Source organism: Bos javanicus, chromosome 19, assembly GCF_032452875.1.
Source record: "Bos javanicus breed banteng chromosome 19, ARS-OSU_banteng_1.0, whole genome shotgun sequence".
Classification (NCBI taxonomy): Eukaryota; Metazoa; Chordata; class Mammalia; order Artiodactyla; family Bovidae; genus Bos; species Bos javanicus.
Window position 1 is genome coordinate 6,474,194 of NC_083886.1, and position 13,108 is coordinate 6,487,301.

Below are 13,108 nucleotides of genomic sequence, written 5' to 3' on the forward strand. Positions count from 1 at the left end.
GAAAAGTACAGGAAACCTCTCTGTTGTATTTCTTACAACTATATGTAATCTGCAGTGACCTTAAAATGATTTTTAATAAGGAAATAAACAAAACAAGAAAAAAGGATCCTCTTTGAGAAAAGAAATTATAAATCTCCTACAATAAAGCCCAGATAATCAGGATGGTGTGATCACTCACGTAGAGCCAGACATCCTGGAATGTGAAGTCAAGTGGGCCTTAGGAAGCATGACTATGAACAAAGGTAGTGGAGGTGATGGAATTCGAGCTGAGCTATTTCAAATCCTAGAAGATGATGCTATGAAAGTGCTGCATTCAATATGCCAGCAAATTTGGAAAATTAAGCAGTGGCCAGGAACTGTAAAAGGTCAGTTTTCATTCCAATCCCAAAGAAAGTCAATGCCAAAGAATGCTCAAACTACCACACAATTACACTCATCTCACATGCTAGCAAAGTAATGCTCAAAATTCTCCAAGCCAGGCTTCAACTATACGTGAACCGTGAACTTGCAGATGTTGAAGCTGGATTTAGAAAGAGCAGAGGAACCAGAGATCAAATTGTCAACATCCATTGGATCATAGATAAAGCAAGAGAGTTCCAGAAAACCATCTACTGCTTTATTGGCTACACTAAAACCTTTGACTCTGTAGATCACAACAAACTGTGGAAAATTCTTAAAGAGATGGGAATACTGGACCACCTGACCTGCCTCCTGAGAAATCTGTATGCAGGTTAGGAAGCAACAGTTAGAACTGGCCATGAAACAACAGACCGGTTCCATATTGGGTAAGGAGAACATCAAGGCTGTATATTGTCACTCTGCTTATTTAACTTATATGCAGAGTACATCATGAGAATCACTGGGCTGGATGAAGCACCAGCTGGAATCAAGATTTCTGGGAGAAATATCAATAACCTCAAATATGCAGATGACACCACCCTAATAGCAGAAAGCAAAGAGGAACTGAAGAGCCTCTTGATGAAAGTGAAAGAGGAGAACAGAAAAGCTAGCTTAAAACTCAGCATTCAAAAAACTTAAGATCATGGCATCGAGTTCTATCACTTCATGGCAAATAGATGGGGAAACAATGGAAACAGTGACAGACTTTCTTTTCTTGGGTTCCAAAATCACTGCAGATAGTGACTGCAGCCATGAAATTAAACAACACTTGCTCCTTGGAAGAAAAGCTATGACCAACCTAGACAGTGTATTAAAAAGCAGAGACATTTTGCTAGCAAAGGTCCATCTTGTCAAAGCTATGGTTTTTCCAGTAGTCAGGTACGGATGTAAGAGTTGGACTATAAAGAAAGCTGAGTGCTGAAAAATTGATGCTTTTGAACTGTGGTGTTGGAGAAGACTCTTGAGAGTCCCTTGGACTGCAAGGAGATCCAACCAGTCCATCCTAAAGGAAGTCAGTCCTGAATATTCATTGGACGGACTGATGTTGAAGCTGAAGCTCCAATACTTTGGCACCTGATGTGAAGAACTGACTCATTGGAAAAGACCCTGATGCTGGGAAAGATTGAAGGCGGGAGAAGGGGAACACAGAGGATGTGGTAGTTGAATGGCATCAGAGACTTGAAGGACATGAGTTTTAGCAAGCTCTAGGAGCTGGTGATGGACATGGAAGGGTGTGCTGGAGGCCATGCAGTCACAAAGAGTCAGACACGACTGAGCTACTGAACTGACAATGATAGCAATCTGGGTGGAAAAACATATCAAATAAACTTTGAATTCATTTTTCAACTTTAATTCCCTTCAGTTCAGATCAGTTCAGTTGCGCAGTCGTGTCTGACTCTTTGTGACCCCATGAATCACAGAACACCAGGCCTCCCTGTCCATCACCAACTCCCGGAGTTCGCCCAAACTCATGTGCATCGAGTCAGTGATGCCATCCAGCCATCTCATCCTCTGTCGTCCCTTCTCCTCCTGCCCCCAATCCCTCCCAGCATCAGGGTCTTTTCATGAGTCAACTCTTCACATGAGGTGGCCAAAGTATTGGAGTTTCAGCCGCAGCATCAGTCCTTCCAATGAACACCCGGGACTGGTCTCCTTTACAATGGACTGGTTGAATCTCCTTGCAGTCCAAGGGACTCGCAAGAGTCTTCTCCAACACCACAATTCAAAAGCATCAATTCTTCGGTGCTCAACTCTCTTCACAGTCCAACTCGCACATCCATACATGACCACTGGAAAAACCATAGCCTTGACTAGACCTACCTTTGTTGGCAAAGTAATATCTGTGCTTTTTAATATGCTGTCTAGGTTGGTCATAACTTTCATTCCAAGGAGTAAGCATCTTTTAATTTCATGGCTGCAATCACCATCTGCAGTGATTTTGGAGCCAGAAAAATAAAGTCTGACACTGTTTCCACTGTTTCCCCATCTATTTCCCGTGAAGTGATGGGACCAGATACCATGATCTTAGTTTTCTGAATGTTGAGCTTTAAGCCAACTTTTTCACTCTCCTCTTTCATTTTCATCAAGAGTCTCTTTAGTTCTTCTTCGCTTTCTGCCATAAGGGTTGTGTCATCTGCATATCTGAGGTTACTGATATTTCTCCCGGCAATCTTGATTCCAGCTTGTGCTTCTTACAGCCCAGCGTTTCTCATGATGTACTCTGCATAGAAGTTAAATAAGCAGGATGACAGTATACAGCCTTGACGTACTCCTTTTCCTAATTGGAACCAGTCTGTTGTTCCATGTCCAGTTCTAACTGTTGCCTCCTGACCTGCATACAGGTTTCTCAAGAGGCAGATTAGGTGGTCTGGTATTCCCATCTCTTTCAGAATTTTCCACAGTTTATTGAGATCCACACAGTCAAAGGCTTTGGCACAGTCAATAAAGCAGAAATAGATGGTTTTCTGGAACTTTCTTGCTTTTTTGATGATCCAGCGGATGTTGGCAATTTGATCTCTGGTTCCTCTGCCTTTTCTAAAACCAGCTTGAACATCTGGAAGTTCATGGTTCACATATTGCTGAAGCCTGGCTTGGAGAATTTTAAGCATTACTTTACTAGTGTGTGAGATGATTGCAACTGTGCAATAGTTTGAGCATTCATTGGCATTGCCTTTCTTTGGGATCGGAATGAAAACTGACCTTTTCCAGTCCTGTGGCCACTGCTGAGTTTTCCAAATTTGCTGGCATATATTGAGTGCAGCATTTTCACAGCATCATCTTTCAGGATTTGAAATAGCTCAACTGGAATTCCATCACCTCCACTAACTTTGTTCGTAGTGATGCTTTCTAAGGCCCACTTGACTTTACATTCCAGGATGTCTGGCTCTAGGTGAGTGATCACACCATTTTGATTATCTGGGTCATGAAGGTCTTTTCTGTACAGTTCATCTGTGTATTTTTGCCGTCTCTTCTTAATATCTTCTGCTTCTGTTAGATCCATACCATTTTTGTCCTTTATTGAGCCCATCTTTGCATGAAATGTCCCCTTGGTATCTCTGATTTTCTTGAAGAGATCTCTTGTCTTTTCCACTCTGTTGTTTTCCTAAATCCTTTAATGAGAATCAAAATGACCTGTGTCCAGTGTTAGAGTTTGCCCAAGAAACTGCCTAAGTTAAAGACAGCTTGCTTGGATAAAGAACACAAAAACCGCCTAGTTGGCATTACTGTTTGCAGACAGCAGCTGTAGCTAGTGATTCACTGAAGGTGAATATAGCATTTTAAACAAGCTTTAAACAAACATGTATATTCCAAATACCCAGATAGTTGTTTCTTTATAATGTAGGAAAGTTTTTGCTGTTTTAAGAAGTCTGAGGGAAATTTTCCTACCCTATAGATACTGTAGAATCATTTTAATTGTGTTAAACAGACTCCCAGAATTTTCAGTGTTAAGAGAAATTTGGAAGGAAGTGTTCTTTTCATAGAAACCTTTCAGTTCAGTTTGATTACAGTATTTTCTGTATCAGTTGGCTTAATCAGAACTGGTGTTAGGATTCAGGTTTCTATACCATGAGCCACTGTTTTTCTGGCTCTTCAGAGACCACACTCACCATTCTTTCCTCAGTTTTTTCACACATGCCTGCAGTAACTTATAAGGGCCACTTGGGGAGGGAAATGTTTGAGCTTCTTTTATTTAATTCTTATTTTATGTGAATGCAGTGTGAAAGCTAGACATAATCTCTTCAAGGAGCTCTCAATCTAGTAAGAAAAATAAAAAAACAAGGCAAAATCATCACTTTCTAGAAAGCCCTTCAGAATAAGTGCCCTAGAGATGGTGAGTTGTCAGAGGCGTGATTGTACACCAAAGTAGCTATGCTGCCTATAACTTTCCTTGTTAACCAAATACGAGCAATTACAAATCTGTAACATTGCATAAGTCAGTGGCAAAGAGAGCACCTTTCCAGGGCATATTTCAAACATTTAGGCAGATGCCAAACATTTTATGTTTCTTAACACAAAGTGAGAGCAATATATGTTAACTTGGCTGACAAACTAGTAAATTTTACTCAAGGAGGAAGTAGTGATAAGGCAGTTGATACCATAAAACTCCTTTCTTGGCAGTTTAACACGTGAGAAACACTTTTCGTTACTCTTACTTTGTTATGGGACTCATGACACTGTGTTAAATGATTTATTCACAAACTATTTTAGAATTAAAAGTAAGAGTTCTCTAGTCCTGCCTAACCCTACATAATTAAATCACCCTATTTGAAAATATTGTGTGTACTTTGATTCATTGTCATCCATGTTAGATATACCAAAGATTGTCTATGACCACGGGTTTCAAAGTAAATTGTGAATTGCATCACAGTTCTTCATATCCAAGGTAGCTGGTTTCCTGATACATTTCTTGTGACCATATATGTACCTTATATTTCATTTGCATCCCTTTCCTACTCTTGCTTTTTCTACTTCATTTGTGTTCTTAATAAGAAATTATTCTGTTGTATAGAGTATGAGATGAGAAGCTACACTTTATACTTTCTTTTCCAAATAGCTTTTTGTCGCACCATTTATTTTTATGTGGTATCTCCATTACCATTGGGTATCTTTGGTGGCTCAGATGGTAAAGAATCTGCCTGTGATTCAGGAGACTCAGGCTTGATCCCTGGGTCAGGAAGATCCCCTGGAGAAGGAAATGGCAACCCAATCCAATATTCTTGCCTGGAAAATCCCACAGACAGAGAAGCCAGGCGAGTTACAATCCACTGAGTCACAAAGAGTCGGACATGACTGAGCAACTAATACTTTCACTTTCCACTACCATAAATTAAATTCTCATATAATCTACGGGTCAGTTTGGGGCTATCTAATTTTTCCAGTAGCTTTATCAATAAATATTGGGTGGATGAATGTTTTATCTAACTCTTCTTTGGCTAGTACCAATTTTTATATTTTATATATACCTTAAATTCTTGGGCCATGTCCCACCTTATTCGTTTGTTTGTTTTTTGTTTTTCCTTCTTACTGTTGTTATTTATTCAGTATTTGCTTATCAGTTCTCACTGACTTTTTTCTTCTTAATGAATTTAAGAATCTTGTTTATTACTTAGATCTTATTATGTGCTGTGCCATGCTTAGTCACTCAGTGGTATCTGACTCTTTGTGACCCCTAGGACTGTAGCCTGCCAGGTTCCTTTATCCATGGGGATTCTCCAGGCAAGAATACTGGATTGGGTTGCTATGCCCTCCTCTGGCAAATCTTCCCAACCCAGGGATGGAACTCAGGTCTCCTGCATTGCAGGCAGATTCTTTACCATCTGAGCCACCAGGGAAGCCTATGAATACTCTAGTGGGTAGCCTATCCTTTCAGGGGATCTTCCTGACCCAGGAATTGAACTTGAGTCTCCTGCATTGCCTGCGGATTTTTTACCAGCTGAGCTACCAAGGAATCCCCAGATCTTATTATAGCTAGATTCAAATTTGGAATTCTTGGTCAGGTTCCATCAAAATAAAGAAAATTTGATAAAATTTTGATCCTAACTGAATTCTCTAAAGGTTAATTTGGAAGGAATACATTTCTGTTCTTAAACCCCAAACTTCAGATGAATTTTAAATATTTGACAACTGGAAAAGTAGCCTCTGAGTGATACTAGGTTTCACTGAACAGGATTTAAATTCTGATTATTAAAGAAATTTCCAATACTATCTTCTTTTGGTACACTTGTAACCAGGACTGGAGAAGTAGGAAAATAGTTTTCTTTTATGTGAAATCTCACTAAACCAGAAAATACATGTTCAGGGTTAAGTATACTGTCAAAACAGGGTTTTAACTAATTAATATTTATATTGTGAGCAAAGTTCACAGGGTAAAATTTATTAGATAGATGTACTTGTGTGTCTGTCTTTGATTAGGGACTTCTGTTTATAAACAGAGATTAAACATTGTTTCTTTGATTTTCTTTGATGTTCAGAGGCAGAATTCAATTTTGCACCTTTTGGAGGATGAGGCAGCTGCAGGTAAAGAAGTTGACAGCTCTTGGGAGGGTTAATTAGAGCTAATTATAATTTGATTGACCTGCTTTTTCTCCAGAAAGCTGAACCAAGTCTTCCTTTGCAAAGTGAGGATTTTTTCTTTTTCATACAAACTAAAGAAAATCTTATTTGTTGAGCTTACAAATATCTATCATTTTTCACACTTACAAAGGAGTGTCACCACATGAATCATGGAATCAAGGATTTGGGTAGGATTGGACAGGACTTTCAAGATTATATAGTCCTTGAGAGCATATATTCATTATATTAACTTATGATGGAAAATTATCAATTTTAGGGAAATATAAACTTGGTGTACATAATTTTTAAGTCTGTTTAATGAGAAACCAAGCAATAAAATTGTCGAGCACAATAAAGTGTAGCTCTCTGTCCTTTTTCAACCTTGGTATTCATTCCACATGGTTTAGATGTAATTTCATTTACTTGATAAGTACTATAAAAGGAGTTTGTTTTAATTCATGTATAAAGAGAGCATGATGAAATGATTTGCTTTTCGTTATGTGCTATTTTTCATAGCATGACTTATGGTTGTTATTGTAATTACTTAAATGAAATACAATTCTACTAATATTGCTGTAAAATTGAAACCTTCATATGAAAGCTTTATACCTAACAAAATTCTATAAGGCAATTATATATGAAAAAATAGTCATTTTCACTATTTGTCAACTCAGTTACATGTCTTATTTATGTTGAATGGAGGACCTGTTAATATTAAATAGGGTTTTACTCTCAGACAACTTGTGTTCTACTTTCATCAGTCAAGATCTTTTTTGTCATTAGAAAGTTTGGGAGTAAAATATTATTTTCATGACAGTTTAACAGAGCAGTAGGAAATGCTAAATAGCCTGTGGAGTAATTACAGACAACAGATATTATTAAGGATAAAAGGAGGGGAGGACTTCCCTGGTGGCTCAGAGGTAAAGAATCTGCCTGCCAATGCAGCAGATACGGGTTTGATCCCTGCTCTAGGAAGTTTTCACTTGCGTGGAGCAATGAAGCCTGTGTGCCGCAACTACTGAGCCTGTGGTCTGGAGCCCGGGAGCCACGACTACTGAGCCCACATACCACAGCTTCTGAAGCCTGCGCGCCCTAGAGCCTGTGTGCCGCACCAAGAGGAGAACCCGTGCACCACATATGGGGAGTAGCCCGCTCTTGCTGCAACTAGAGAGGAACCCGCTCCACAGCTAAGACCATTTTAAGCTTAAGTGGTCTGGAAAGATGAGAAAAGATAAAATCTAAAGTAGATTTTGAAGAATAGATGGCAGCTGGATGAAGGAGAAAAAGAGGAAAAATATATTCACCTAGTGGAAGGAATAATGTGCTCAAAAGTATTTTGGAGGTGAGAGAGTTTAGTCTGGGAAATTGGTAAGTGAACGCACTTGGATATGTTAATCCATAAGAGAGTCAGTGTGCTAAAACTGGAAAGACTGATTTGGAACAAATAGTGGAGAACCTTCAAGTGTAGAGATTGAGAATATATTTATCGTGTACCATGTTCTTAGCAACATTTTATCTAGGTTTGTTTCCTAGGCAATATTTCAGGAAAATTGATCCTTCAGAAGTATGCAGAGTACATTATAGTGAAGAACAGAGTATGCAGTGTGCACCTATGTGTGAGGTGTTAAAGACATGAGTAATAGCTTGATGGTAAGAGTGGATATTAAGGAGTGGTGCAAACATCACCGGTGAAGAATTCACAGTGCCTGATAACTGGTTAGGTGTGGAGGCGGAAGAGAGGGATGGATGTACACCCAGAGAAGGCAAAAGGAAAGGAAGGGGAAGAACACACATCAGAGACGTACATAAAGTTCTGTGAATTCATTTTCTCCTCCAGCAATGTCATGGTTAAGGGATGAGTTGTAGATTCCTTTTTTGAACCACTAGCAAATTATTTGAGATCATCCCTTGAGAGGAACATTAAGCGTATTTTAATAAAATCAATACTTAAGGAAACTAAATATAGCTTGCTTTTAAACATTTTTCCTTCAACATCCCTCTTCCTGCAGTAACCCTTAACCTTTTTCACAGGCTGTAACGGGACCAAGACCAAGAAGGGTTTTCCAGTGAGTGGATGTAGGAAGCTGATAAGAGAAGTATTCTTCTGGGCTTGGTAGCATGTTACAATACACTAAAACATATCTCTTGGAGGCCTCCTTTTTCTCCTGTCAGCAGTTGACATTGTGAAAGATTTACTGATTAGCTTAAAAATTACAGAACTTCTCAGTTTAGTGATGTGGATGTGCTGCCTAATTACAAATGAGCAACTGCAGTTAGTGCTTTTTCCTTCTACTTTGGGGAGCCGTTAAAACTCACAACTAGAGAAGGGAAGGTTTTACATAACTGTTGCTAACGTTAAAAAAGACGTGCACGTTTTACTTCCAAAGAACCGCTTGAGTGCCTCAGTCATTTCATCCAGTCTAGCCCTCTCAGCGCGTTGGTGATTATGTGTCTATTTGAAAACAATGAAGAGGAACAGGGAAAAAGTGTACCAAGAGCTGTAGTTCTTTAACCCTTATTGTGAGAGTTGTTTTGAGCTTATAAAGTGGATGCTGTTATTTACCCTTATACAAATGAAAAAACTGAGTCTTGGAGAATTACAGAGCCAGAAAATGAAAAAAAATATCATATATCTAAGATTCTAAAGTATATCTAACACCCATATTTTTTATTCAATATCATGTTAATGAAACAGTGGCAGGTTTTATTTTCTTGGGCTCCAAAATCACTGTGGACAGTGACTCCAGCAACAGAATTAAAAGATGCTTATTGCTTGGAGGAGAAGCTATGGCAAACCTAGCCTCCATTTGAGAAAGCAGAGACATCACTTTGCCAACAAAGGTCTCTAGCCAAAGCTAGAGTTTTTCTAGTTTTTCTAGTAGTTTTTCTAGTAGTCATGTACAGATGTGAGAGTTGGAACATAAAGTAGCCTGTCAACTCATGGCACTGGAGAAGACTCGAGAGTCCCTTGGACAGCAAGGAGATCAAAACGGTCAATCCTAAAGGAAATCAACATAATATTCATTGGAAGCACTGAAGCTGAAGCTCCAGTACTTTATCCACCTGATACAAAGAGCTGACTCACTGGAAAAGACCCTGATACTGGAAATGACTGAGGGCAGGAGAAGAAGCGGGCGACAGAGGATGAGATGTTTGGATGGCATCACGGACTCAATGGACATGAGTTTAGGTAAACTCCAAGAGCTGGTGATGGACAGGGATGGCATGCTGCAGTCCATGGGGTCACAAAGAGCCCGACACTGCTTAGTGACTGAACAGCAACAACAGTGCCTTACAGGGAGAAAAGTGCTGTATATGGAAACATACGGTATTTTGTCCTTTGAGCTTATGCTGCCCTTTGTCTCAGCATAATCACGTAGCGAAGTTCTTGTAGCCTACAAAGATTTTCATTAGTGTGAAGTATATTTTCAAAGGATTTGGTCTGATCTTCCCTGACGGTTCATTGTGAAATTCTAAGGTGGAAAATCCTGATTTAACAACCAGACAGTGTAAGTTGAAGTCATTTTCTCTGTGTCACTAAAAAAATGTTATGTCAGGGATATGCCTTCATAATTTAGGATTCCCTTTTAGTGCATTTCTTTGTACTGCTTAATATTAAAATGCATAATGCTTTTGTTGATTTTTCTGATTTGCTATTACATCTTTGTTGTTCAGTTGCTAAGTTCTACCTGACTCTTTGTGACCCCTCGGACAGCAGCACGACAGGCTTCCCTGTCCTTCACCGTCTCCCAGAATTTGCTCAAACTCATGTCCTTTGAGTCCATGATGCCATCCAACCATCTCATCCTCTCTCACCCTCTTCTCCTGCCCTTAGTCTTTCCCAGCATCCAGTTCTATTCCAGTGAGTTAGCTCTTTGCATCAGGTGGCTAAAGTATTGAAGCTTCAGCTTCAGCATCAGTCCTTCCAATGAATTTTCAGAATTGATTTCTTCTAGGATTGACAGATTTGATCTCCTTGCTGTCCAAGGGACTCTCAAGAGTCTTCTCCAGCATCACAGTTCGAGTGCATCAATGCTTTGATGCTCAGCCTTCTTTATGGTCCAGCTCTCACATCTGTACATGACTACTGGAAAAACCATAGCTTTGACTATATGGTCATTTGTTGGCAAAGTGATGTCTCTGCTTTTTCATACGCTGTCTAGGTTTGTTATAGCTTTTCTTCCAAGGAACAAGCATCTTTTAATTTTGTGGCTGTACTCACCATCCACAGTGATTTTGGAGCCAAAGAAAGTCAAACCTGTCAGTTTCCACTTTTTCCCCATCTATTTGCCATGAAGTGATGGGACCAGGTGCCAGGATCTTAAGTTTTTTGAATGCTGAGTTTTAAGCCAGCTTTTTCACTCTCCTCTTTCACATTCATCAAGAGACTCTTTAGTTCCTCTTTGCTTTCTGCCATTAGAGTGGTATCACTTGCATATTTGAGGTTGTTGATATTTCTCCCAGCAATCTTGATTCCAGCTTCTGAGTCTTTCAGCCTGGCATTTCTCATAATGTACTCTGCATATAAGTTAAGTAAGCAGGGTAACAATCTACAGCCTTGACGTATTCCTTTCCCAATTTTGAGCCAGTCCATTCTTCCATGTCTGGTTCTAACTGTTGCTTCTTGCCCTGCATACAGGTTTCTCAGGAGACAAGTAAGGTGGTCTGGTGTTCCCATTTCTTTAAGAATTTTCCACAGACTGTTATGGTCCACACAGTCAAAGGCTTTAGTGTAGTCAGTGAAGAAGAAGTAGATGCTTGTTTGGAATTCCCTTGCTATTTTATGATCCAGCGTTTTCTAACTTTTAAACTGAATTAATCTGTACCTAACAGAGTAAATCAGTGAACTAGCTACCACATTTCGCCTGATTGGATTTCAGGCTCATGGTGAGGTACTAGGAAAATTCTGGCTCAATTATTACTGACATAGGAGGCTTTACAGTTATTAGAAAACAGCCCAGGAGGAAAAGAAAAAATGGATTTATGTGATCCTGTATTGCTAAATGTGGCACACTGCTGCTATCTTTTCTTTACTGCTTCCTCTAAGAGTCGTCATTTCAATGCACTGATCTTTTAAACAGCCATTCAGTGGGAATTGGGCTAGAACTTTGCTAAGGGGTCACATTTACCAGCCTGACAGTTATACATTTACAAAAGAAATGACATGAATTTATTCAGCAGCAAAACCTCTGCATCTCTTACCACCCCACTGCATTTCACACCGTATTACCATCAGTGCACCATAATGGCTGTATAAATTCCATTCAGATTCTTCATTTAATTAACTAGCGTTCTTTGAACAAAAATAAAAGTGCTGTTTGTATAGAGGAATAAAGGCTGTATGAAGCAACTGTGAAGGAGACAAATCATCGAATTAGTTATTCTTCATTGCTGCTATGGTGAATTCTCTGCCCCTCCCTTTCTCTTCAGTGATAATATTATTTTTTTCCTAGCCTGATTGAATGGAAAATGGGGAATGGTGTAGCAGCCTCAAATGTGTTTGAGTGTGTTGTAATGGCCACATCCTGAGCTCATGCAGGGCTGGGCCCCGATGATGTTGTCATCTACAAGTGATTTGTTTTTTTAGCATATTCTGTAGCCAAGACTGTGGACTTTGTAACTAGACAGCCTGGGTTCAAATCCCAGCTCTGCCACTTACTAAGTTTGTGATTCTGAGCAAACTACTTAACTTTCCAGTTTCCTGTCTATTAAATGAGGGTAAAACTGGACATACCTCTCACAGCACTGGGTAGATTATTTGAGGTGATCTATCCAAAACGTTTAGAGCCCTGTTGACACATACTAGGCCATTACCTCCCATTTGTGCAGTCTTTTGTGAAGTTGATCCAGTTGTGACACTGGTAACCCTTGATCGTCTGGGCTGAACTGACGGATGTGTTAGTTAGATAGGTGTCCTTTTACCGCGTCTCTGCTCAGCACTCTCCAGTCGCTTTCCCTCTGGCTGTGAGTAAAACTAAAGTCCTTACAATGGCCTACAAAGGCTCTCAAGATCTGTCACTCCATGCCAGCACCATCCCTGCCCAGAGACCTGTGAGCACTTTACCCCCATGTCCTGCACCCCCTCCTTCCTGTCCTCTCCTCCTGTCTACTTCGGCCACCCTGAGTTCCTTGCTGTTCTCTCAAGATGCAGAATGCTATGGATGCACAATGCTATCTCAGTTCCTTTGCACAAACTGTTCTCTCTGCCCAGAAAGCTCCATCCTTTCTGATGTTCTCTGATTAAAAGTCTTCTAAGTGAGCTCTTCATTGACTCTCTCTAGTTTGTCATCTCCCCAAACTAGATTATAAATATCGGGGGACAAAAGGAGGACTTTGTATTGTGTTAGGTGCTCCATCTTCAGTACTGGAGACAGAAACTGACACACAGTAAGTACTTAATAGTTATTGAATGTAAGAATGAAAAATTGACCCTTAAAATATGTCCTGTAGTAAAAATATTTCTAACCCTCCCCTAGGCTCAAACAAAAGGAAGCGTCCTGTAAAAGCTCCCAGAAAATTAAAATAGCCATAGTTGAATATTAGCCACGGCAATTGGAGCAGAAATTTCCATTGCAGAGAAAAACAATTTCTGCATCAAGTAAAAAAAAAAAAAGAAAGAAATGGTTTACATTATAGCAAGTGCAATATTAAATTA

At 39.6% G+C, this 13,108-nt stretch overlaps 1 protein-coding gene across 8 annotated transcripts in view; it reads left to right on the top strand.

Annotated features, from left to right (window-relative positions):
• STXBP4 (syntaxin binding protein 4) overlaps positions 1-13,108 on the top strand; it is a 254,199-nt gene that overhangs the window by 114,626 nt on the left and 126,465 nt on the right. The window lies entirely within an intron of this gene.